The sequence below is a fragment of the Ahaetulla prasina genome, chromosome 7, assembly GCF_028640845.1.
Source record: "Ahaetulla prasina isolate Xishuangbanna chromosome 7, ASM2864084v1, whole genome shotgun sequence".
Lineage (NCBI taxonomy): Eukaryota > Metazoa > Chordata > Lepidosauria > Squamata > Colubridae > Ahaetulla > Ahaetulla prasina.
Window position 1 is genome coordinate 3,272,372 of NC_080545.1, and position 27,014 is coordinate 3,299,385.

The 27,014-nt window shown below is 44.9% G+C and overlaps 1 protein-coding gene across 4 annotated transcripts in view; it reads left to right on the forward strand.

The window, feature by feature from the left end:
• RASSF8 (Ras association domain family member 8) overlaps positions 1 to 27,014 on the forward strand; it is a 94,443-nt gene that overhangs the window by 35,863 nt on the left and 31,566 nt on the right. The window contains exon 2 of one of the 4 annotated variants that reach the window (XM_058189629.1): positions 16,733 to 16,855. The exons of 2 other annotated variants lie outside the window; for them this stretch is intronic. The gene's annotated coding sequence lies outside the window, so the exon portion shown is untranslated. Of the gene's footprint in view, positions 1 to 16,732; positions 16,856 to 20,896; positions 21,188 to 27,014 lie in introns of those variants that run through there. One more of the 4 variants, XM_058189632.1, reaches the window with a different exon arrangement.

The following is a 27,014-nucleotide window of genomic DNA, read 5'->3' on the forward strand; positions in this document are numbered from 1 at the left end:
CACCCGGCGATTAAGTGAACCTGGTTTCCCCATTGACTTTGCTGCTCAGGAGGTCGCAAATTGGGGAGGTGGGGGATCACGTGACCCAGAGAGAGAGTATGACCGTCATAAATACGAGTCAGTTGTGAAGTATCCAAATGTAAATCACGTGACCATAATAAATGTCTCACTTAGCAGCAGAAATGGGCTCAATTGAGGGATACCTGTATATAGATTCATTTAAACGATTCTTTGTAGGGTTTTTTCCACATTAATCTGTTTGACCGTAAATTCTTAAACGATTGTGTCTATCACGGTTCCTAGGAGCTTCAAATAGTGACCGTCGGTTGTGTTTCTCTCAAGCAGATCAAAATTACCGATTGAAACAGACAGCGTAATTGCTGTTGCTTTAAATACGGGGTAATCTTTAATTATATCTTCCAAATGCACCAAAATCAATACTTTCCCAGTTCTTTGAATTTCGGAGCTCTGTTTTATTCCTAGTACTTCGTGTTAACTTTTCCTTGGCATGTAATTTTTGTAATCAAAAACTTGTAGCCTCGTGTTCACGCTAACATTAAAACAGTTGTAAAGATCTTTCATTCTTGGCCATCTTCTCAAAACCGATGTTTTCCACGAATCCTAAACCTTTCCCACAATTAAAACGACGGAAGGAAAAGCGTTGTTGGTAGAAATACACAACTTCTAGGTCAGGGATGGCTAAGCTTTTCCGACCGAGTGCCCAAAGTGTGGGCGAATGTGTGCGCACCTGAACCCTTGAAATGCAATGTGCACACCTCATAAATGCACACACCCCAGTCCCTGCGCATGTGGGCCCCCTGCATGCGCCCCCCCCATGCATAGCAGAGACCCAACAAGCAGCTGGCCGGAGGGAACTGCGAACGCATGCTGGGTGGAACTGAACTGGGGTGACGGCTTGCGTGCTATAGGTTCGCCATCAAAAGTTCTAGATTGTTGATTTCCATAGTAGGTTCCCTACCCCGTAAAAATGTGGCGGAACAGAAACAATAATTGGGAAGATCAAAATTCTTCTCTTGATCTTCTTAGCAACCGGATACAAAAAAAATGGACAAACGCTTGGTATTAGAACAACCACGTTAAGAATTAATTACCGGGAATGTTTTATATGAAGTCAGGGAGGTTATTTAGAGGTCTGATTTGAGATTGTTCTGGCTTTCTCATATTGTCAGACAGATGGTTAATTAATAAAGGATGGTATTAAAAGCGCTCTGACAAAATCTGATCATCTAAAGACGAAGCGGTAAGTACAATCTGTTGGAAAGTCCCATTGAGCCTTTTCTTACATTCCCCTGGCGCTTTCTGTCACATCCTTTATATTTTTTTCCAACATGATACCCGATGCCTTATCTAACATAGTAAATAATATATAAAGGATGTTTTCGACGTTAGATTTAACCCGGTCATGACTCTGTAGTCTCTTGTGTTTCCCCCCATCCTCAGTGGGGTTTTCTTTGATCAGGATATTTATTCACAAATAATTGATCGATTCTGTTTTAACAGACATGTACCTGCCGTAGAGCAGGAAAAATGATGAGGGGGCTAGAGATCAAAACGTATGAAGAACGGTTGCAGGAATTGGGTAGGTCTAGTCTAGTGTATGCGGTGGCTCAGGGGCTAGGATGTTGAGCTTGTCGGTCGAAAGGTTGGCAGCTCAGCGGTTCGAATCCCTAGTGCTGCCGTGTAACGGGGTGAGCTCCCGTTACTTGTCCCAGCTTCTGCCAACCTAGCAGATTCGAAAGCACGTAAAAATGCAAGTAGAAAAAATAGGGGCCACCTTTGGTGGGAAGGTAACAAGCGTTGGGTGTGCCTTTGGCATTGAGTCATGCTGGCCACATGACCACGGAGACGTCTTCGGACAGCGCTGGCTCTTCGGCTTTGAAACAGAGATGAGCACCGCCCCCTAGAGTCGGCAACGACTAGCGTGCTATGTGCGAGGGGAACCTTTACCTTTACCTTTTAGTCTAGTGTAAAGAAGGACTAGGAGAGACATGATAGCAGTCTTCCAATATTTGAGGGGCTCCTACAAAGAGGAGAGAGTCAACCTATTCTCCAAAGCAGCAACAGGCAAGGCAAGAAACAACTTGGTTGGAAATTTACCAAGCAGAGAAGCAACCTAGAACTCGGGAAGAAACTTCCTAACAGTGAGAACAATTAACCAGTGGAATGGCTTGCCACTAGAAATTGTGAGTGCTCCCATCACTGGAGGTTTTTAAGAAGAGATTGGACAGCCATTTGTCTGAAATGGGATAGGACCGTGATGGCAAATCTTGCGACACGCGTGCCACAAATCGTAAGCGAAGCCCTCTCTGCAGCCATGTGAGCCGTCACCCAGCTCAGTTCCACCACGTGTGAAAACGCGCCTCCCGCCGGCCAGCTGATTTTCAGGTCTCTGGCACGGGGGTGGAATGCATGTGGGAGACGCATGCACGGTGTGTGTGTGTGTGTGCATGCGCGGGGGGGAAGATTTGCGCCCCTGTGCCAAAATGGGCTGCGGGTGTGTGTATAGCAGTGTCCCCACCCCCCAGTGGTCCACTGTCGTGTCCCACTCCCACTCCGACGAACGAGTCAAGGGAGTCCGTAACAAACTTGGCAACGAAGCCTCTGCAGCTTGCCAAGTTCCTTTGAGGTTTATCAGGACAGGCAGGGGTCCAAGTTGTGACTTCAGCGATAGGGTCCGATATCAGCAAACTAGATAAGACTTTGCTTGACTCAAGGTTGGAATGCCAAAAGCAGGTCCTTTATATAGGCTGTGGGGTGTGGCTCCATGACTCAGCATTTATCCAGGCCTGCCCCTCCCTTGGCATCACCTCTCAGATCTCCGGAAGCGAGGGTTCTCCGACTCTGAATTGTCTTCAGCTGGATCTGCTGTCAGCGTCTGGGAAAGGGAGGGTCAGAGGGAGTAGGGCTGAGTGAATCCAGCACCTGGCTGGTTTCCTGCTCTGAAGGCTGAGCCAAAGGAACACATGCTGTATGAGTGAGGTTTATTGGGCTTGTCCTTTCACTCCTGGAATCCTCTCTCCTGGCATGGGGCTAGGGCCGGGGGCTGGAGTCATGACAGGCCATTCATCTTCATTATCAGACTCGGAGTCTGATAAAAGGCCCGGCTGGAGACAGGAGGGGCCCGGCTGAGGAGAGGAGGGAGGACGAGTCACAACATCCGCTTTTGATCCCAGGAAGCTTCAGGAAAGCCTGCCAGGCCCAAAATGGGCTGCAGGGGTTTTTATGCACATGCACAGAGGGTGGGGGAGTGCAGGGGTGTCACGCACACATGTGTGGGGGATGGGGGAGCGCGGGAGGTTTGTGTGTGCATTATGGGTGTGGGCACGTGTGTGTGCGTGTGACCTCCCCCCGCACTCCCCCCACTTTTAGCACATGACAGCAAGAAGGTTAGCCATCACTAACCTAGGATCTCCTGCTTGAGCAGGGGGCTGGACTAGAAGACCTCCAAGGTCCCTCCCAATTCTGTTATGCCGATATGGAGCCCTTGCAATTGTACCTTGTAATTGAAGTTTACGTTATGCGGACCTGCCATTCGCCTTTTTGGGCTTTTCAGTAATCAGAAAATAATCCCCGTGCCATAATCTACTTACACGTTATCACTCTGTCAATGAATACTCTCAGCTTACTGTGGGAAGCAGGTGAGGCCATTAAAATCTGGGCCACGATCCAGTTTTTTGCAGTGGGTGAATCACTCTCTAGGCTTCCTCGCCTGGTCTGTGTATAAAGTTGGATGAGTTCCAAGGAAGTAAATTGCAGCCTGGCAAAGAGGAAGCTCAGAAGAGGGGAAAAAAAGGACCCCAAAAGGTCTTCTAGTCTAGTCTAACCTCCTGCCCAAGCAGAAAACCTTAGTGGGAATAAGTTTCTCATTCATCTACTGCAGGGGTCGGCAACCTTAAACATTCAAAGAGCCACAAAAGTGCTAACCGGAAGCCCCCATTCAATTCTGGAGCCGACCAGAAGTCCGGTTCCCTTACCATAGAGTGTTGTGCCTCGTCCTCCCTCCTTTCCTCAGGCGGGCCCCTCCCTCCTCCTCCCGGGCCTGCTATGAGATTCAGAGTCTGATAATGAAGAGGAACGGCCTGGCATGCCTCCAATCCCCCAGCCCTGGCCCCATGCCTGGAGGGGATGTCAGGAATGAACAAACAAACCTCACTCACACATAGCCATCAGAGGAAGTCAGCCAGGGATTGGAATTACCCGGGCCTACTCCTTCTGACCCCCCCCTTTCTCAAACAGCAGAAGACAATCTAAAGTGGGAGGATCCTCGCTTCCGGAGATCTGAGAGGCGACGTCAGCAAAAGGAAGGGAGGGGCAGGCCTAGATAAGTGCTGAGTCATGGAGCCACACCCCACGGCCTATATAAAGGATCTGCTTTTTGGCATTCCTTGAGTCAAGCAAAGTCTCATCTGGTTTGCTGAAGTCACACCTTGGATTCCTGCCTGCCCTGAGAACTCTGAAAGGAATTTGGCAAAGCTGCAGAGGCTTCGTGGCCACGCTTGATACAGACTTCCCAGACCCAGTCGTCGGAGGGGGAGGGGGACACGACATAGAGTCTCCTCCTAGCGCAGTGTTCTTTTTACTTTACCTGCCCTAACGGAAAGCCGTATCAATTGTGGAGCCGACCAGCAACAGGGAGCCGCAGCAGAGGGATGAAAGAGCCACATGCGGCTCCAGAGCCGCAGGTTGCTGACCTCTGGTCTACTAGCTTGCACCTAAAGGTTAGGAAGTAGAAAGAAGACATAGTTTGGTGGTCTCAGTTCCTCTGCAGGGAAGCGATGCCATGGTGATATCCTGCCTTTGATGTTACTACCCGGGAGAGAAACAATGTTTGCCAGTCTTAATATTTGGTAGTACAATCAATTGTGTAATTCTGATTTCCCACACCCCAAAAAATCCACAGTGGTAGATAAAGGGGATTATGTTCCTCTCTACATGGTTTAAACTATGAGAAGGTTGTCCTTGTGCAGAGTGAGTAACTCTTCTATGGCTGCTTAATGCTTAATCGTGTGGGAGTGATGTTGCTGAGTTAGAAGTGTCAGCGATGAACCTGCTTGTTGGTAGATGTTTAAAGATTGGTAACTTTGAGGATTATCTTTGTGTTGGCACGGCAAAATATTGTTGCTGAGTTCTGTGTGAGGTCTTGCCTCCATAAAGAACTGGAATGAGGGGGAAATAGAAACTAGTAACTGGGGGAACTTGGTGCCATGTACAGTGAGGAGCGTATGCACCAAAGACAAATTCCTTGTGTGTCCAATCACAATTGGCCAATAAAGAATCCTATCCTGTTCTGTCCTGTCCTGTCCTATCCTATTCCATTCCATTCTATATTTATTCTTCTCTTCTCTTCTCTTCTCTTCTCTTCTCTTCTCTTCTCTTCTCTTCTCTTCTCTTCTCTTCTCTTCTCTTCCCTTCCCTTCCCTTCCCTTCCCTTCCCTTCCATTCCATTCCATTCCATTCTATATTTATTCTTCTCTTCTCTTCCCTTCCCTTCCCTTCCATTCCATTCCCTTCCATTCTATATTTATTCTTCTCTTCTCTTCTCTTCTCTTCTCTTCTCTTCTCTTCCCTTCTCTTCTCTTCTCTTCTCTTCCCTTCCCTTCCCTTCCATTCCATTCCATTCCATTCCATTCAATACTCTTCTCTTCTCTTCTCTTCTCTTCTCTTCTCTTCCCTTCCCTTCCCTTCCCTTCCCTTCCCTTCCCTTCCCTTCCCTTCCATTCCCTTCCATTCCATTCAATATTCTTCTCTTCCCTTCCCTTCCCTTCCCTTCCCTTCCCTTCCATTCCATTCCATTCCATTCAATATTCTTCTCTTCCCTTCCCTTCCCTTCCCTTCCCTTCCCTTCCCTTCCATTCCATTCCATTCCATTCCATTCCATTCAATATTCTTCTCTTCTCTTCTCTTCTCTTTTCTTCCCTTCCCTTCCCTTCCCTTCCCTTCCCTTCCCTTCCCTTCCCTTCCCTTCCATTCAATATTCTTCTCTTCTCTTCTCTTCTCTTCTCTTCTCTTCTCTTCTCTTCTCTTCTCTTCTCTTCTCTTCTCTTCTCTTCCCTTCCCTTCCCTTCCATTCAATATTCTTCTCTTCTCTTCCCTTCCCTTCCCTTCCATTCCATTCCCTTCCATTCTATATTTATTCTTCTCTTCTCTCCCCTTCTCTTCCCTTCTCTTCTCTTCCCTTCCCTTCCCTTCCCTTCCCCTCCCTTCCCTTCCATTCTATATTTATTCTTCTCTTCTCTTCTCTTCTCTTCTCTTCTCTTCTCTTCTCTTCCCTTCCCTTCCCTTCCCTTCCCTTCCCTTCCCTTCCCTTCTATATTTATTCTTCTCTTCCCTTCCCTTCCCTTCCCTTCCCTTCCCTTCCCTTCCATTCTATATTTATTCTTCTCTTCTCTTCTCTTCTCTTCTCTTCTCTTCTCTTCTCTTCCCTTCCCTTCCCTTCCCTTCCCTTCCCTTCCCTTCCATTCCATTCCATTCCATTCCATTCCATTTTTATTATTCTATTCTATTCTATTCTATTCTATTCTATTCTATTCTATTCTATTCTATTCTATTCTGACTATCATTAAGTGTTGTACCTTATGATTCTTGATGAAGGTATCTTTTCTTTTATGTACACTGAGAGAATATGCACCGAAGACAAATTCCTTATGTGTCCAATCACACTTGGCCAATAAAAGAATTCTATTCTATTCTATTCTATTCTATTCTATTCTATTCTATTCTATTCTATTCTATTCTATTCTATTCTATTCTATTCTATTCTCTCTGAGCTTCCTTGCTTTCTTGCAGATGTTTCATTACCCAACTAGGTAACATCATCAGTACACCTAGCTAGTACTTCATTGGGTCATAATGTCTGCAAGAAAAACAGCGAAGCTCGTAAGGTAAACAGGAGTGCTCGTTTCAACCCTGAGCTACAAATACTTTCATCTATTAGAAACCAATAAACAAGGAATACTAGTTATCCTTAAAGAGATATTGGTGATGCTTTCGTTGGGTTTTTTGTTTTTGTTTTTGTTTTGTTTTTTTTATTGAAAAAGTTTTACAAAACATTTTCCCCCCTTTCCCCCCTCCCCCCACCCTTCACAACCCCCCTCCCCCCGTTTTTTGTTTCTTTTGGGGGGGAGAATGAGATGAGAATTTGGAGAGGGCTTTAATTTTTTTAAAAAAACAAAAGAGTTTGCAACTGGAATATCAACCGTTGGCTGCGATTTCCACTCTTCGTATCTTAAACCCATGTCTTAAATTCTGATCTCCAATGTGTCTTCTTAAAATTGTGGCCTTAATAATTAAAGGAGGAGAAAATAGAATAAATTTCTGCTTTCCTCAAACCTTTCTTTCTCCTCCACTCATGAGTTGTGGTCTTCCTTTGTGACCCTGGGATTGGCACACAGGGTGTTCTTGGGTGCAGTGACAAATCCATGATAACGAATTATACGTGATTATCCATCCTTCTGATTTAAGGCATAATAGTTTCATCCGATAGAGGCATTTAATACTCTGTGGCTCAAATTATGGCCTACAAGAGGAGACACACGCACTGAGTACCTTGAATTGTACGATACAGAGGTAGCCCTCGATGTACAACAGTTCGCTTAGTGACCATTTAAAGTTATGATGGCGCCGGAACATGCGACTTACGACCGTTTTTCATAATTTCAACTATCCCTGTGTCCCTATAGAAAAATGTTTTATCTCCGACCTACTGACGTCAGTTCGAGATTTCAGGAACAAATACCGTAGGCTTAAAGCAATCTTGAGCTGCACTTTTAAGTTCACATAAAACTCTGCAAATAAGTTTCTCGTGGTTAGATTAACTTCTTGCAAAGTTTTGAAAGAGCCAGACGGCTTAAATTGTTCCGTTCTTTTTTTGTGTACCTTTATAATACATGGCTTTTTCCTGGGAAGCTAAACCCCAAAGCCAGATTTTCAGGCCTCAGTCTTCCAGCTATTCTTTTTATGAGTTGAGGAACCTTCAACTTCCTTTCATATATTTCCTGTGAAATTGGTTTTGAATGAATGGCCTCCTATATTTTTCTACGATCAGGTGAGGTTTTCTTTTCTTCCCTTCAACTATTTTTTTTTTTTTACTTTTAAAACAAACCACCCAAATGGGTAACATTCTGGAATAAAAATAACCACAAGAGGGGTTGAAGTTATCTCAATTAAATTACCCTTTTTAAAAATATATATATCGCTAGGTAGGGAATGGCAATTTTGGTTGAGACGGCAGTGAAAAATTATCTTATAGTTCGGGTAACCTTTTCCCGGATGATTTCTGAATCTGCAGTAAATGTACTGGTAAGATTAGAGTACTTTTTTTTATTATTTCTTGGAAGACAGACTTTATGATGTAATATTCTCCAGATATTATTCGTTTGCGTGAAGGACAGAAGAGTTGCAATGTTGAAATGTCCTATAAGTTTGATATAGAATAGAATAGAATAGAATAGAATAGAATAGAATAGAATAGAATAGAATAATATTGGAACAGAATAGAATAGAATAATATTGGAATGTGAATAGAATAGAATAGAATAGAATAGAATAGAATAGAATAGAATAAGGTTAGAATGGAATAGAATAGAATAATATTGTAATAGAATAGAATGGAATGGAATAAAGTTAGAATGGAATAAAGTTAGAATGGAATAAAGTTAGAATGGAATAGAAGAGGAGAGGAGAGGAGAGGAGAAGAAGAGAAGAGAAGAGAAGAGGATTCGTGGAAAACACACATTTTAAGAAGATGGCCAAAAATGAAAGACAGAATAGAATAACAGAGTTGGAAGGGACCTCGGAGGTCTTCTAGTCCAACCCCCTGCTCAGACAGGAAACCCTACACCACTTCAGACAAAGGGAAGGGAATGAAGATCTGCCTTACAGAATTTGCAGATGGGTTAATGGCTAAACAGAAAGAGTTGGTGGCTTTCCCATCCCAGAGAGAGAAGGCGGGGGGTGAGGGGTTGGTTGTTTTGATCCATTCCGACACCAGATTGCCCTTCAGTGCAGATCCTGTCCGTTCTCATTTGGAGTTTGGACAGCGTGATCCTTCCGTTTGTTCAGGCGTCCTGCTTTTACACGTTAGGAAATATTTCTCTCTCTCTCTCTTATGTAAACACGACCAGGCGGAGCAGCTAAAATCCCCTGGTGAAGTTTTAAGTTTGATTGAAATGGGAAACTGGCCAGAATTTGATCCAAAAGGAGCCAAGCCAACACTGTATTTTCTCTCTCTCCTTTTCTCCTTCCTAAACATGTTCTTCAGCTACTTGTCTGTTTTGTAGAACTCCTTGCTGGGTCCACAAAAGAGGGAATAACGGCGACCTCTCACTTACGGCTCTTGCCGATGGACTCGTGTACTGGTCAAAGTTCTGAATTTTCTCTCTAACCAGAGGTGGGATCCAACCGGTTTGCACCGGTTCAGACAAACCTGTAGCGGCGATCGTGGGTGGGTGCTCACCCACCCCAGCTCCATATCGTGCTATTTAGGCAGGTTTTTGAGGCCGGGCGCATGCGCGGAAGCCGAATGAACGAGCAAAGCACATGCGCGGAAGGCTGAGCTCATGCACGAACAGTGCATGTATACACGGACATTGTGTGCACGCACAGCGAACCAGTGGTAAAGGTAAGTGACACCCAACCCAGTCTCTAACCCTAAGTATCCTATGTCTGTGGAGACTGTCAATCATCCAGGTCATGGTTGTCCCAAAGTAGCTGAACTTCCTCAAGAAAATCCAGCTATCTTTTGGGGGTGGGAGAAAACATATTTGGGACTAAGCCAGGGGAGAAATCCAGCAGGTTCTGACAGGTTCTGGAGAACCGGTAGTGGAAATTTTGAGTAGTTCGGAGAACCGGCAAATACCACCCTCTGGCTGGCTCCAGAGGGAAGGGAATGGGGATTTTGAAGTACCCTTCCCCCAGGAGTGGGGATGGAATGGGATTTTGCAATATCCTTTCCCTGGAGTGGGGATGGAATGGGGATTTTGCAGTATCCTTTCCCTGGAGTGGGGTGGGAATGGGGATTTTGCAGTATCCTTCCCCTGGAGTGGGGTGGGAATGGGGATTTTGCAGTTTCCTTCCCCTGGAGTGGGGTGGAAATGGAGATTTTGCAGTTTCCTTCCCCTGGAGTGGGGTGGAAATGGAGATTTTGCAGTATCCTTTCCCTGCCACGCCCACCAAGCCACGCCCAGAGAACCCGTAGTAACAATAAATCTGAATTTCACCACTGGGCTAAGCATCATTTATATCCTTTTCAAATCTCTTCTTTGCATCTTCCTCGCAGGCTAATCTTTATATTGTGGGGAGAAAAAAACATTTAAATGGCAACGTGCCCTTTCGGAGGTAATCCCGAACATAATCAAGCCCTCCAGATCCATTCCAATTTCAAACCGTGTGCCCAGAGCACTGTCCTTTCCCTTCCCTTCCTTTCCCTTCCCTTCCTTTCCCTTCCCTTCCCTCCCTCAATCTGTGTGCGCTCTGATTCATTTCCTTCCACAGCGGCTTTTGTGTGTGTGTGTGTGTGTTTTGTGAAACACACTGTTGTGCGGCTTTACATAACAGGGTCTTTATGAGGCCGGGTAAATAGCCGGGGCCGAACTTGGCAAGCGTTTGGTTCTTTGAGCCCGATTGTGTTTGAAAAACTCTCTGAGTCATGACATCCTCTCTTCTCTCTCTCTCTCTCTCTCTCTCTCGTATATCATTCTCCAACCTGGTGCTCATCTTGGAACTGAACTTCCAAAACACAGACAGGGGTGGGAAAAAAGGCAAATTGAAATGACATTCAGCTGTAATCCTTGCAACGTTTTGGCACGCTATAATAATAATAATAACAACAACAACAACAACAATAATAATAATAATAATAGAATTCTCGGCTGGCTTTGGGGACGACCAAATGGTAGAGTGTGCCGTTTTCCATCGCCCGCCCTTGTTTGTTGTTGAAACTGTGGTTTAATCGAATGGAATCTATTATCTTTTCCACCGAGGTAGCCCATAATGAAATATTATCACCTGTTAGAGCTGACGGAGCCACCCGGATAGTGAAAATTTTAATTTCAGCCATTCTTAATCTCCAAAATACAGAGAGGGTTAGGGTTAGGGTTGAACGGTGCTCTCCGAACTTGGTACTTTTCTTGCAGATGTTTCATGACCCCTCTAGCTAACATCATCAGTGCTAGAAGGGAGAGGAGGAAGGCTCTTGATAGAGGAGAATGTTTATAGTTCAGGGTTGAAATGTGGGCTCCTTGGTGCTCTCTGAACTTGGTTGCTTTCTTGGAGACGTTTCATGACCCAACCAGGTAACATCATCAGAAGAAGTCAGGTTTGCAAAGAGGAAGAGGAGGAGGACTTTAATTCTTAATTCTATTTATTATCTATTTATCTATTTATTAATTTTTAATTCTATTTATAATTAAATTCTATTTATTCTATTTAGAATTTGTTTTATGTTGGCTGTAAACCGCCCTGAGTCCTTCGGGAGAAGGGCGGTATAAAAATCAAATAAATAAATAAATAAGTAAAATAAACTGTTGGGTTCCTTGGTGCTTTCTGAGTTTGGTGGTTTTCTTGCAGACATTTCATGATCCAACTGGGTAATATCATCAGTGCTAGAAGGGAGTTGAGTTTGCAGAGAGGAGGAGGAGGAGGAGGAGGACTGTGGAGTCTTTGATGTTCCCTGAGTTTGCTCTTATTTTTATAAAGTAGCGGCCACTACTGTATAAAAATAAATAAATTAGAGCAAACCCCATCCCCTTACCGACACTGATGATGTTCCCTAGTTTGATCATGTAACGTCCCACCGAAGCTGCCAAGACTGGAGAGCACCAATAACCTCCAAGTCTTATTTCTGGTACCAAATGTCTCTGCTCAAATTTGAGAGCAGCATTAGCGATGTTTAGAAGCAGAGAGGCTGACTTGAGAAATGTACTTTATAAGACGTCTGGAGGGGGGGGGTGTCTTAAAAGAGAAACCCAGATTTGTGCCACGTATAAAATTTGCACCACGCTTTTCGTTCGGAGCGGGTCTTCCACGGAGATGCAGCCGAGCGAAGGGACTTGGCTTTCTTCTCCGTGGTCATTTTAATTCCCTTTTGCAAACTGAAATATCTTTGGGGCCTCTCGAGAGGATTTACACTCTAGTAGAATTTTGCAATGTGGCTTTCTAGCCGCTTTTTCTTTTTTTCTTTTAAGCAGATAAAATATACTAAGACTGGAGTCTCGTTTTTTTCAGCCCGACAGCGAAATTGGCAATATTCTTCGTTCGTCAGTTCTTCGTTCTTAAGTTTTTTGTTTTTTTTTATTTACATTTATATCCCGCCCTTCTCCGAAGACTCAGGGCGGCTTACACACTATGTCAAGCAATAGTCTTCATCCTATTTGTATATTATATACAAAGTCAACTTATTGCCCCCCCAACAATCTGGATCCTCATTTTACCTACCTTATAAAGGATGGAAGGCTGAGTCAACCTTGGGCCTGGTGGGACTTGAACCTGCAATAATTGCAGGCAGCTGTTGTTAATAACAGGCTGTTTAGCAGCCTGCGCCACTCAAGGACCCTTGAGAAGTTCAAATGATAACTCATTAAGAAGAGTTAGCTCCAAAAGTTACTCTTTGACTTAAGACTGCAATGGAGCCCAACATTTCTGTGGTTAAAATGAGACATTCGTTAAGTGAAGCTTTGCTCCATTTTACGACCTTTCTTGCCCCCCATTGTTCAGTGATTCAGTGCAGTCGTTAAGTGAGCAACACGGTCGTTGAGTGAATCTGGCTTCCCCGTTGACTTTGCTTGTCAGGTGACATTGCATCATAAATATGAGTCAGAGCCAAATATCTGAATTTGCTTTATATAAAGTTTTTTTATTTTTTTATTTTATTTTTTAACAAATACATCAATGCACCTGGGTGTCATACATTCTAATGCGAATAAAACTAGTAGAATTAATCATAACTATTACATTAAATCAACTTATGTATTTATAATAATGATACACATTTATATTAAATTGCAGTCTGTCATTTATTCAATTATTCCATGCTTCCTCTTGTTATTGCTTTTATTATATAGAATAGAATAGAATAGAATTTTTTATTGGCCAAGTGTGATTGGACACACAAGGAATTTGTCTTGGTGCATATGCTCTCAGTGTACATAAAAGAAAAGATACCTTCATCAAGGTACAACATTTACAACACAATTGATGGTCAATATATCAATATAAATCATAAGGATTGCCAGCCACAAGTTATAGTCATACAGTCATAAGTGGAAAGAGATTGGTGATGGGAACTATGAAACGATTAATAGTAGTGCAGATTCAGTAAATAGTCTGGCAGTGTTGAGGGAATTATTTGTTTAGCAGAGTGATGGCCTTCGGGAAAAAACTGTTCTTGTGTCTAGTTGTTCTGGTGTGCAGTGCTCTATAGCGTCGTTTTGAGGGTAGGGGTTGAAACAGTTTATGTCCAGGATGCGAGTGATCTGCAAATATTTTCACGGCCCTCTTCTTGATTCGTGCAGTATAAAAGTGTATACACTAATATTCCCCCTCTTCTTATTTCTATCTCTTATTCTAACTTTTAATCATGTCACCCTTTATTAAAAGATGCCCAGCATCTGACCACTTGTTCATGGGGATGTTGTAACGGTCGTAAGTGTGGAACAACGGTCGTAAGTCACTTTTTTCATTGCTGTTGTAACTTCGAACAGTCACTAAATGAACCATTGCAGGTTCAGAGCTATTTTTGTATTGGCTTCCTCTGTCTTAACACGGGACCAAAATAAATAATTTAAAATACACTTAGAGGTAAATAAATAACATTTTGCTTTAGCGAAAGTTGACCTTGGCTTTCGTCTCTCTGATATTTGGCCCAAGCAGATGTTTGTAAGATGCGTGACTTTGTTGCCATGAACAAAGGAACTTGAAGCAGTTTGTGATAGACAGCAGTGGCCAAAATTGTGGAAACCTTTTGGGAGAAGTGTGTTTTCTAAAACTAGCTAATAACACCACTTTTTTGGGGCGGACAGTAGTACCATAAAATCATAAATCAATGGAAGGATAATTTAATCAAGAATGTAAGGCAACAACTCTTAGGAAGGATTTGCTATTAGAATAGCAGTTACAGGATAAAGAAGAAAAGTGAAACACGTAGAAAAAACGAGATATACAAAAATTATCGCCATGTCAGTTAATCCTTAGTTGGGTCACCTTTAGCGTGAATTTCGGCCTTACAACGTCTTCCCATGGAGTGAACCAGGTCTTTCAGTTCTGCAGCTGTTCTAATATGAAACCAAGATTGAATGGTGGCTTCTATTAACTGGGTTTGATTGCTGGGTCGCTTCTGACTAACCAGTTTCCTTAGCCGGCTCCATAGATTTTCAATTGGATTAAGGTGTGGGCTATTCCCAGGTCATTCCAGCAGTGGAATAGGATTATTTTGAAACTCCAAAAAAAGTGGTGTTATTAGCCATCAAACCTCAAAAATACACTTTCCCCAAAAAAGTTTCCACAATTTTGGCTGCTACTGTAAACCCACGTCCCAAAAAGTTTGTCCTTTCAGCAAGCCCTGCGTTTCTCCTGTGCTAAATTACCCCTTAATTTTGACTAAACGAGTTTTTAATAATGTCGGTAGAACGATGAGCAACCGGGCGAACCGAAGGACTCTTGTTTTGCAACGGAGAACAGATGGGAACTAAGCAAGGTAATAGTTTGTTGTGATTTAAAAACATCGCTGTCAGCATATTAGAATGAGAAACAGATAATCTTTTTTTTTTTTTTTAAATCCATGCTAGTTGAATTTTACAGTTGTTTCTTTAAAAAAGTGCTTTATTATTATTATTATTTTTTGCTTGGTCTTCATTTTTGCTGGTTCAGAAGATGTAAAATTGTCTGGTAATAGTACATTTGAAACCAGCTTACTCAGGGGACTAACTACGCCTATGAAAAACGTCTTCAGCGCTGGGAGACTTGTTTTTCCCGAGCAGTGCAGTGTTTTCCCAAGATACGTGGAGAAACTTAAGGCAGGTTTTCCTGATTTTACTGTTGTTATCCTTTGGAGCACAAGCAGTTGTAGGAACTAATCGATGTGTTGCTGAGTTTGAAAATGGATTTTGAGGGCTCCTGGGTGGCCTCTGAGCTTGGTTGTTTTCTCGCAGACATTTCATGACCCAACTAGGTAACATCATCAGCATCAGGTAACAGTAACAGAGTTGGAAGGGACCTAGAAGGGTGTGGGGTTTGCAGAGAGGAGGAGGAGGAGGAGGAGGAGGAGGAGGAGGAGGAGGAGGAGGAGGAGGAGGAGGAGGAGGAGGAGAACTGTGGGCTCCTTGGTGCTCTCTGAGCTTGGTTGTTTTCTTGCAGATGTTTCATGACCCAAATGAGGTAATATCAGTGTTAGTTAGTAGCACTGATGATGTTACCTAGTTCGGTAATGAAACGTCTGCAAGAAAACAACCAAGCTCAGAGAGCACCAAGGACCCCTCTGTTCTGTCCTCCTTCGCCTCCGTCCGAGTGATGGCTTAATTAGCCGGCACTATCAGCTCTGGCAGCAAACTAGCGAGCGTCTGCCAAGTGTCTCTGTTATCTCCCTCGAGCTCTGCCAAAGTCCTATCAGAGTTCTCAAGGCAGGCAGGAGACCAGGAAGTGACTTCAGCAATCCAAGTTAGACTTTGCCTGACTCAGAGAATGCCAGAAAGCAGATCCTTTATATAGGCCATGGGGTGTGGCTCCATGACTCAGCACTTATCCAGGCCTGCCCCTCCCTTCCTTTTGCTGACGTCGCCTCTCAACTCTCCGGAAGCGAGGATCTCTCCAGCCTCCAGCTGTTGGCAATCCTAGCTCATAACTGGCCTCACATTCTTCAGGCTCACATGCTGTGGGGGAGGGGTTTAGTTGCTCCGTTTGCCTGGGCATGGGGCCAGGACTGGGGGCTGAAGGCACGTCAGCCCTTCATCTTGCTCGGCCTGTCCGGGCATGGTGCCAGGGCTGGAGCCTGGAGGCATGCCAGGACATTCTTCCGAACTATCAGCGTCCGGCAGGAGATAAGAGGGGCCCGGCTGCGGCAGGGGGAGCGGGCGAGACACAACCCTGATTGCCATCAGCTGGGTGTGGAGGCGTGGCCTGGGGGGGGAAGAGTCAGGGGACTGAGGCCTCGTTATCTCTTCCACCTGACCTGCTTCTGGCTCCTGGAGCTGAGCCAGGGAAGCCGGTGCTCCCGAGGTAAGTCCTGATGGCCCTTCCCCCTCACTTTCCAAGTCACCTTCTGGCAGGGGGCCCGGCTCGGGGGGGGGCGCAGACACAACACTCTCATTTCAACCGTTCAAAGTCAGAACGGCACTGAAAAAAGTGACTTAGCGACCATTTTTCACACTTATGATGCTTTCAGCTTCCCCGCGGTCTCGTGATCAAAATTCGGCCTCTTGGCAACTGACTCGTATTTATGACAGTCGCATTATGATCCCTGTTTTGTTTTTTTTAAGCTTTCCCAGCTGGCTTCCAACAGGTCAAGGAGGGTTGGAAGCCGGATTTACGTAATAATGGCAATGATTCACTTAACGATCGCGGCCAAAAGGTCGTAAAATGGAGCCCAACGCGCTTAACAGCTGCCTCGCTTAGCAATGGGGATGCCGGGCTCAACTGGGAGGGGGGGTCGTAAGTCAAGGAAATGGCTCTCTGAAATGGCTTTGTCCCAACTGATCTTTGCAGGGTTTGTTTGTTTTTCCAGCGATCGGCCAATCTTTTCGAAAACTTCAAAAAGAAAACACTCGAGGGAATTACAACAACAACATTGTGTAAAGTCTGGAACGTCGGCTAACAGAATGCCACCGGATATTCCTGTCTCTTTCCTGTAAGAGTGGCAGTTGTGTTTCTTATCCTTCTTATTTTTTTTTATTTTGTTAAAAAAAGGGGAGGAGGTGTATAAATTGTGGCTTCACAATCCCGATCTCAATTCTTGGGGGGGGTGTGTGTGTGTGGGAGAGAACGGAAGTCCTGAAATTTGGAAAGGCTGAAATGAGCCCCCTCAAAGTCAACCTCCTCCCCCCCCCCGAATCTCTGAATACCGCCCTCTTCCCCCCCCACCCGCCCCCATCGATGACTTACTACATTGTGTTGCAAGAACAGAAAGTCCAAGTAACATCTATCAATTTCCACTCAGCTCCAGTGTCTGAGTCTAATTCTTTATATATAGAGAGGGAGAGAGAGGAAGGCTGGTCAAAGGATGTTTTGAAGATTATGGAAAGAAAGTGGGGGGCGGGCGGGCGGACGGAAAGAATGAAATATATTATTCTGTTGCTGCCGAGGAGAGAGGAGAAGGAGGCCTGATTGATGGAGGAGAATATTTGTAGCTCGGGGTTGAAACGGAGGGTCCTGGGTGCTCTCTGAGCTTGGTGGTTTCCTTGCAGACGTTTCATGACCCAGCTAGGTAACATCATCAGTGTTAGAAGGGAGAAGGAGGAGGATTGTGGGGATCCTTGGTGCTCTCTGAGCTTGGTTGTTTCCTTGCAGACGTTTCATGACCCAGCTAGGTAACATCATCAGAGTCTTGGATTGAAAGATGTGTCCTGGCTGGGCTGAACTGAGCGAGTGAATCAGATAACGGTGCTTCTTCCCTTCTGCTACTCTTGACCTTATTATTGGAGCCATTTGTCCATCTCATTCTTAGCTCCACCCCTGGAAGCAAGCCACACCCTCCTTCTCCGCTCCCCTCCCGTCAAAGTTTAGACCAGAGGTCTTCAAACTTGGCCGCTTTAGTGGACTTCCAACTCCCAGCTCTGCTGGCTGGAGAATGCTGGGCGTTGGAAGTCCACGAGTCTTAAAGCTGCCAAGTTCGAAGGCCTCTGGTTTAGACCATCATTATTCCTGAAGCTTGGCTGTCTGGGTTTGTTGGGAGTATCTGCGCTGCAGATGTTGAGACTTGGAAAGGAGAACTACTAGTGAGACTGCATAGTGGAGTCTAATAGTATTAGTTGCCAGATCCCAATCTGATTAAGAACCGCCGTGCGTTGCTGAAATTTGCAAAATACGATAAGCGGCGGTCTTTCCTTGCCTAATTGTAAACCTAATAGAATAACGGAGAAGGAAACATTGGCTTCTCTTTTGTTCGGAGCTGGTCTTCAAGAGAAAACAAGTCAGGGCGTTCACGTATAGGTGCGTAAAGCTTTTGACCCGTAGGACTTGGGTCCTTGAGGAACTCGGTCTCTGTAGGTTTCCCCCTGCCTGGCGGGGTGAGCTAGAAGGGCCTTTGTTGTCCCATCCCATCAGTAAGGGACCTTGGAGGCATTTCGTCTCCGGGGCTGTTCTTCTCCTACCATGTGCAGAGCAACACTCCGCCGGAGTTTGTGTTGCTCTCACTTTTCTTGGTTTTCTACAAATTGCCATTTCCGGCAAACTGGCAAAGACCTGGTTGTTCTCTTAGGCCTGGGACCAGGGCTGGGATAGTGGTTGAGACCTTGTGGTTTTCCTTCCTTCCTTCCTTCCTTCCTTCCTTCCTTCCTTCCTTCCTTCCTTCCTTCCTTCCTTCCTGTTCCGCCCTACTTCCTTCTTTCCTTCCTTCCTTCCTCTCTCCCTTCCTGTCTCTCCTCCTTTCCTTCTTTTTTTCCTTCCTTCCTTCCATCCTGTTCCTCCCTCCTTCCTTCTTTCCTTCCTTCCTCTCTCTCTCCCTCCCTTCCTGTTCCTCTTTCCTTCTTTCCTTCCTTCCGTCCTGTTCTTCCCTCCCTCCTTCCTTCTTTCCTTCCTCCCTCCCTCCCTCCTTTCTCTCCTCCCTTCCTTCTTTTTTCCTTCTTTCCTGTTCCTCCCTCCTTCTTTCTTTCTTTCCTTCCTTCCTTCCTTCCTTCCTCTCTCCCTCCCTTCCTGTCCCTCCTTCCTTCTTTCTTTCCTTCCTTCCTTCCATCCTGTTCCTCCCTCCTCCCTTCTTTCCTTCCTTCCTCTCTCTCTCCCTCCCTTCCTGTTCCTCTTTCCTTCTTTCCTTCCTTCCGTCCTGTTCCTCCCTCCCTCCTTCCTTCTTTCCTTCCTCCCTCCCTCCCTTCCTTCTTTCTTTTTCCTTCTTTCCTGTTCCTCCCTCCTTCTTTCTTTCTTTCCTTCCTTCCTTCCTCTCTCCTCCTTCCTGTTCCGCCCTACTTCCTTCTTTCCTTCCTTCCTTCCTCTCTCCCTTCCTGTCCCTCCTTCCTTCTTTCTTTCCTTCCTTCCTTCCGTCCTGTTTCTCCCTCCTTCCCTCTTTCCTTCCTTCCTCTCTCTCTCCCTCCCTTCCTGTCCCTCTTTCCTTCTTTCCTTCCTTCCGTTCTGTTCCTCCCTCCCTCCTTCCTTCTTTCCTCCCTCCCTCCCTTCCTGTCTCTCCTCCTTTCCTTCTTTTTTTCCTTCTTTCCTGTTCCTCCTCCTTCTTCCTTCCTCTCTCCCTCCCTCCCTTCCTGTCCCTTCTTCCTCTCTCCCTCCCTCCCTCCCTGTCCCTCCCTCCTTCCCTTCCTTCCTGTCCCTCCCTCCCTCCCTCCCATACCATTGTAACTTTGAACGATCATTAAACAAATGGTTGTTAAGGACCAGCTGTATTTTATATCTCGGTGCGCTTTTAGCCAATATTTATATATATTGTAGGGACACGGAGTGCTCCAGGTCCAATTCCAACGGGATAGAGGCTGAGGAGGCAGACATGGCCTATGACTCATTAAAGCCGCCGCATCGAGATATATATCGGATTGCACAGCTGCTATAAATTTTGTCTGTGCCATCCCAGAAAGAAGATGGGGTGTGTAAGAGAAGACTCGGAAGGAGAAATGGGAGAGAGGAAAGATTGATGACAGATGGTTCCGAGATATTTCTTCCTTCTTTCCTTCCTTCCTTCCTCTCTCCTTCCTGTCTCCTCCTTCCTTCTTTTTCCTTCCATCCTGTTCCTCCTCCTTCCTTCTTTCCTTCCTTCTCTCTCTCTCCTCCTTCCTGTTCCTCTTTCCTTCTTTCCTTCCTTCCGTCCTGTTCTTCCTCCTCCTCCTTCCTTCTTTCCTCCCTCCCTCCCTTCCTGTCTCTCCTCCTTTCCTTCTTTTTTTCCTTCTTTCCTGTTCCTCCCTCCTTCTTTCTTTCCTTCCTTCCTTCCTTCCTTCCTTCCTCTCTCCCTCCCTTCCTGTCCCTCCTTCCTTCTTTCTTCCTTCCTTCCATCCTGTTCCTCCTCCTCCTTCTTTCCTTCCTTCCTCTCTCCTCCTTCCTGTTCCTCTTTCCTTCCTTCCTTCCGTCCTGTTCCTCCTCCCTCCTTCCTTCTTTCCTTCCTCCTCCCTCCTTCCTTCCTTCTTTTTCCTTCTTCCTGTTCCTCCCTCCTTCTTTCTTTCTTTCCTTCCTTCCTTCCTCTCTCCCTCCTTCCTGTCCCTCCTTCCTTCTTTCCTTCCTTCCTTCCTCTCTCCCTCCCTTCCTGTCCCTCCTTCCTTCTTTCTTTCCTTCCTTCCTTCCGTCCTGTTTCTCCCTCCTTCCCTCTTTCCTTCCTTCCTCTCTCTCTCCCTCCCTTCCTGTCCCTCTTTCCTTCTTTCCTTCCTTCCGTTCTGTTCCTCCCTCCCTCCTTCCTTCTTTCCTCCCTCCCTCCCTTCCTGTCTCTCCTCCTTTCCTTCTTTTTTTCCTTCTTTCCTGTTCCTCCCTCCTTCTTTCTTTCCTTCCTTCCTCTCTCCCTCCCTCCCTTCCTGTCCCTTCTTCCCTCCCTCCCTCCCTCCCTCCCTGTCCCTCCATCCTTCCCTTCCTTCCTGTCCCTCCCTCCCTCCCTCCCTCCCTCCCATACCATTGTAACTTTGAACGATCATTAAACAAATGGTTGTTAAGGACCAGCTGTATTTTATATCTCGGTGTGCTTTTAGCCAATATTTATATATATTGTAGGGACACGGAGTGCTCCAGGTCCAATTCCAACGGGATAGAGGCTGAGGAGGCAGACATGGCCTATGACTCATTAAAGCCGCCGCATCGATATATATATCGGATTGCACAGCTGCTATAAATTTTGTCTGTGCCACCCCAGAAAGAAGATGGGGTGTGTAAGAGAAGACTCGGAAGGAGAAATGGGAGAGAGGGAAAGATTGATGACAGAGGGTTCCGAGATATTTCTTCCCTTCTTTCTAAAGAAAGAAAAAAAAAGTCTTGTTGAGGAACATTTTATTAATTATCTGAGCCGCTGACCTCGCTTAGTCTTCTTTCTCCTTACATCCCATCCAAGGTCAGTGGTTTTTCTTTTTATGGACAGCTGTGTTAATCTGTTCTGAACCGTTAGCTTTCCGAGATATATATATAAAAAAATCCAGATGAATTCTATTATTTGGCGCACTTCGCCTTCCTAACTACGTTCTCCCTATAATGCTTTACCGTCTTGGAAAAAAAGGTGGTTTTTTTCTTTTTTTAAATGGAAATCAACTCATCGGTGACCTAAGAGCATATGTTCTTCCTCCCCAGCCTGTCATTTGTCACATTTGAGTGGAAAGTGGCTTCGGTGCAAATCTTTGGTGAGAAAGGGGAAAAAAAAAAGATAAACCTAAGGGTCCGGTTTGTAGCTAATTACACTTTCTCCAGTTCGGAGAACCGGCAGCGGAAATTTTGAGCAGTTCAGAAAACCGACAAATACCACCTCTGGCTGGCCCCAGAGTGGGGTAGGAATGGAGATTTTGCAATATCCTTCCCTGCCACGCCCACCAAGCCACGCCCACCAAGCCACACCACGCCCACCAAGCCACACCCACAGAACCGGTAGTAAAAAAAAATGATTTCCCTATACTAGCTATTCTCAATATAGTCAAGCTATTCTCCAAAGCACCTGAAGGCAGGACAAGAAGCAACAGATGGAAACTAACCAAGGAGAGAAGCAACTTAGAACTAAGGAGAAATTTCCTGACAATTAGGAACAATTAACCCGCGAAACAACTTGCTTCCAGAAGTTGTGAATGCACCAACACTGGAAGTTTTTGGGAAGAAATTGGACAACCATTTGTCTTAAATGTTACAGGATCTTATTTGAGCAGGAGGTGTGACTAGGAGACCTACAAGGTCCCTTCCAAGACTGTTATTCTGTTATTTTAAGCATATATTTTTTGGAGGGTAGAAACATTGCTCAAAACATTTATCCAGTGTTCATCATAGCTGGGCAGCTATAACAGATTTGAAATAATAATATTTTTTGGCTCACTTAATATTGTTGCACACAATAATATTGTTTGTTGCACATTTTTCAAGCTCCAGAATATTTTAAGGCACAATAATTACATCGAGATCTAATGTTTGATTGTAGTGCCAATATAACCTTCCAACAGCTTGGGATATTGGCAGTGCTTATCTGGATTCTTTTCTTAAGAGATTTCCAATCAAAATGCAATTTTCTGCCTCTTTTTCTTCTCTTCTTTGCAGCAATCTCAGCACACACAGTTGCCACTTTCATTAAGCTGTCTGCTCCAATCCCTAAATCCTTCTACTAACTTATCCAATGACTACGAATTTTTACACACCTTCTTCCTTCTTGCCTTGAGCTTATCTTTTTAAAAACAAATGATACTTTGAATATTTTACGCTTACTTCAATTATTAAATCAGCTGCTCTCCTTGTACAATTCTCCTGAGCCTACTCAATTATTCTCCCATTTATCATTCTACTGGAACTTGAAAAAGAAATCAGCTGATAAAAGTGTATTTTGGAGCTTTGGTGTGTTGGAAAATATCTCTAGGCTTGCCCATTTAAAAAAAAAATGAAGGAAAACCTTTGGAATCTCTAGGGTTTTATCAAGTCTTGGGAATGAGCTTTTCTGTTTAAACTCAATTCACTAGAAAATCATTTTATCATCTTGGATGGATGGATGGCCAGCCTTCCTTTACACACTTCATAATCACCGTACGTTGGTACAACCTATTAAATTTTGTGTGTGCGTGCACAGATGTAGATAGATAGATAGATAGATGGATGGATGGACAGACGTCATAGACATGAACAGACAGCTAATAGAGATAGATGATAGATGATGTAGATAGAAGACAGACAACAGAGATAGATGACAGAAAGAGAGACAGACAGACAGACATGCTGTAGATAGCTTGTAGGTAGGTAGGTAGATATAGGTAGGTAGGTAGGTAGGTAGGTAGACAGACAGACAGATAATAGGTAGGTAGGTAGGTAGACAGACAGACAGACAGATAATGGATAGATGGATGGATGGACAGACAGACAGACAGATGCTATAGATAATAGGTAGGTAGGTAGGTAGGTAGGTAGGTAGGTAGGTAGGTAGGTAGGTAGGTAGATAGATAGATAGATAGATAGATAGATAATTGGTGCAATGTGATTATGATGAGAACCCCCTATGCTCTGTTTTTCTATGTTGCTACTTTTAGTAGCCTTTATAAGGCAGCTATTACATAATTTATCACAGCCAAGCTCCTTTTCAACTTCCTCTCATTAAAAAAACTTTTGAATTACGGTTTCTTAAATTGAGATCCTCCCTAAGAACTAGAATAGGGTTAAAAAAGTAGAGGATGTTTGAAAAAAAAGTTGTTTTACTTACCTTTTATAGTTATTTTCTTTTTCTTTCTCTCTTATGTTCTTTTTGGTTTGTACTTCGCTTTTCTTTTTAAATCTTTTTTTTTCCCTTTGAAGGTTGTTTTGTTACAGTAAAAAAAACAAACAGGCAGTTGTTTTCACTTTAAAAGATTGAGGGTTTTTTTGTGTGTGTGTGGAATGTAATTAAGCTGCTCTCAAGAGATTTGTCATCAAGAATGCTTGGAGGGCCATTTATTAAAATTCTGCTCCACAAAAACTTGATATAAGAAGGGGAGAAAGGAAATAGATGGGACCACCCAGAGGGGTTTGCCATAAATATCGGCAGCGGCCACATTTCTCTGCATTTCAAACCCCTCAAGAATGCAGAGATTTTTTTTCATCCAATATCCTACAACCGATTATTTTGAGAAACTTCTGCACGCAAGCCGGGGTTTTTAAGGCAAGGAGGAAAAGAGAGAGAGAGAGAGAGAGAGAGAGAGGAACTTTTGGCTGTGTAAATCTGGTTAGTAAACCTGCTAATCTCTTTGAGATAGAAAAGAAAAAATAACTGGAAATATTTGGGTTTTTTCTCTGCATACCTAGATAGTACAGCTGTTGGGAGTTGAAAGAGACCAGAGCTCTCCAACCTTGGCAACTTTTAAGTCTGACGGACTTCAACTCCCAGAATTCCCCAGCTATCTGCTATCAGATAGCTGGGGAATTCTGGGAGTTGAAGTCCACCAGGCTTAAAAGTTGCCAAGGTTGGAGATGCACTGAAATAGATTGCTTTTCTTCCCCATATTTTTAGGGGGATGCTTGGATACAAATATCCCATTTTTAGCACAGGGCAATTGCTCCAAAGAGTTGCTTTCGGGAAAGCTGTTAAGCAACAGTTTATGGTTACAGGAATTGGGTACGTCTAGTTTAATGAAAAGAAGGACCAGGGGGGTGACATGATAGTAGTGTTGCAATATTTGAGGGGCTGCCATAAAGAAAAGGGGGTCAAGCTATTCTCCAAAGCATCTGAAGGCAGGACAAGAAACAACGGATAGAAATGAATCGAAGAGAGAAGCAAACTGAAAATAAGGAGAAATTTACTAACAGGGAGAACAATTAATCAGTGGAACAACTTGCCTCCAGAAGTTGTGGATGCTCCCTCACTGGAGGTTTTTAAGAAGAGGTTGGATAACCATTTATCTGATGTGGTGTATGGTTTCCTGCCTAAGTAGGGGGTTGGACTAGAAGACCTCCAAGGTCCCTTTGAACTCTGTTATTCTGTTACGCTGTTTTCCTTCCTTCCTTCCTTCCTTCCTTCCTTCCTTCCTTCCTTCCTTCCTTCCTTCCTTCCTTCCTTCCTTCCTTCCTTCCTTCCTTCCTTCCTTCCTTCCTTCCTTCTTCACCACTGGAGGTTTTTAAGAAGAGGTTGGATAACCATTTGTCTGAAGTTGTGTAGGTTTTCCTGCCTAAGCAGGGGGTTGGACTAGAAGACCTCCAAGGTCCCTTCCAGCTCTATTCTGATTATTATTGTTATATTATTATTATTAAGCAGAAACATTCTAACAGTTGTAATTGTCATCAGACAATTAACGAGTGAATTGTCATCAGACAATTAACGAGTGAAACAACTTGCCTTCAGATGTTATGGGTGCTCCAGAACTGGAGGTTTTTTTAACAAGAGACTGGACAACCATTTGAATGAAATGGTAGAGGGTTTCCTGCCTGAGCAGGGGGGGTTGGGCTAGAAGACCTCCAAGGTCCCTTCCAACTCTTGTTATTCTGCTATTTCCCCCCCCCCTTCCCTCTGTATAGTTTTCATTCTCTTTTCACTCTCTTTCATTCGATGTGCAAAACGGGGAGAGGGGGGGGAGGGCGGAAACACGGGGCCTTCTCCTCCTCGCCCGCTTAGGCGATTTGGCTCTGTTCGATTAATTTTCTTTCATTAGGCAAAGAAACGGTTATGTTTGCCTGACAGCTTTCACAGCGTGGAAAAATAACAAGCTGGCAAGCGCATTATTCAAAACTGACAAGGCTTGTTTTGTTTTCCTCGTCATTATTTCATTATCAGGCCTTTTTAATTTGGTAGCTCGCATGACTGCTGTTTCAAAACGTGGCTTCTGCAGCTTGGCCGGAGTTACCGATGCTGGGTTGTCTGGTAAACACGGTGACCCATTGAGTTCAATCCCAGCAGGGTGAAGATATGTAGAAATGCCATTTTTGTTCGTTTCCGTTCCTTCCTTTTTCTTTTTTTTCCTGCCTTAAAACTTCCTGATTATGAGCTGGAGCGCTGAGTGGCAAACCTTTTACTCACTGAGTGCCAAACAGGTTCGGCTCCCCGCATGCGCTACGCGCAGAACCACACCACCTGCGCATGCATGCGGCTTTCGCGCGGCTCTCCCCCCACGCGCTGTGTATGCAATTGCACTATCTGCGCATGCGCATGGCTTTGGTGCATGCAATGCATGTGCGCAAACGCCACCTGTGCATGTGAGTGCTGCGTGAAGGTACTCATGCACGCATGCCCAAATGTGCCTGCATGCACAGGAGAGCTCCAAAGTTTAGCTGGGTGTTCTGTCCCCCTTGCCTCAGTCCAAGCGATGACTTAATTAGCCGGCACTATCAGCTCTGGCAGCAAACTAGCAAGTGTCTGCCAAGTGTCTCTGTTATCTTCCTTGATGCCGATGAGTCAACAAACAGTACTTCAGCTCTAGTCAAGCAGGTGATTTGCTTGCTACAAAGAGGCATAGCAGCCCTCGCTGCTTTTATATCCTGTGGGGTGTGGCTCCATGACTCAGCACTTTCTAGGCCTGCCCCACCCCTGCTTCTGTTGTTCCCACCTCTCCTGCCTACGAAACCTAGGGTCCAGCCAGGCCTGATTGCCATCAGCCGGGTCTGGAGGCGTGGCCTGGGGGGGTGAAGAGTCAGGGGACGGAGGCCTCGTTATTTCTTCCACCTGGCCTGCCTCTGGCTCCTGGAGCTGAGCCAGGGAAGCCGGTGCTCCCGAGGTAAGTCCTGATGGCCCTTCCCCCTCACTTTCCAAGTCACTTTCTGGCAGGGGGCCCAGCTCGGGGGGTGCAGACACAACACTGGGTCTCCGGAATTGCACACATGCGCACCGGAGACTCAAACACCAGCAGGAGCGCATGTGCAGCTGCAAATGAGTTGGGTGACAGCTCGCATGCTTGGAAAGGTGGCTCTGCGTTCGCCGTCATGGAGCTAGCAGAAAAACTTACGTAGGACTTCTTGAGAACTGGCCTGCCTTTTTAACTAGAGTCAAGCAGAATTTATAGAGGAAGGACGTATGCCAAGGATGTCCTCGACTTACGTTCACAATTCAGCCAAAGCTTCACATCGCTAAGTGAGTTTCAACCCTTTTTACAACTTTTCTCACCACGTCGGTTAAGTGAATCACTTCCATTCTTAAATAAGGAACCCGGCTTTTAAGCCAATCTGCCTTCCCTGTTGTCTTGGCTTGTCAGAAGGTCGCAAAACAGAATCGAGTGACCCCGGGACATTGCAACCGTCATAAATGT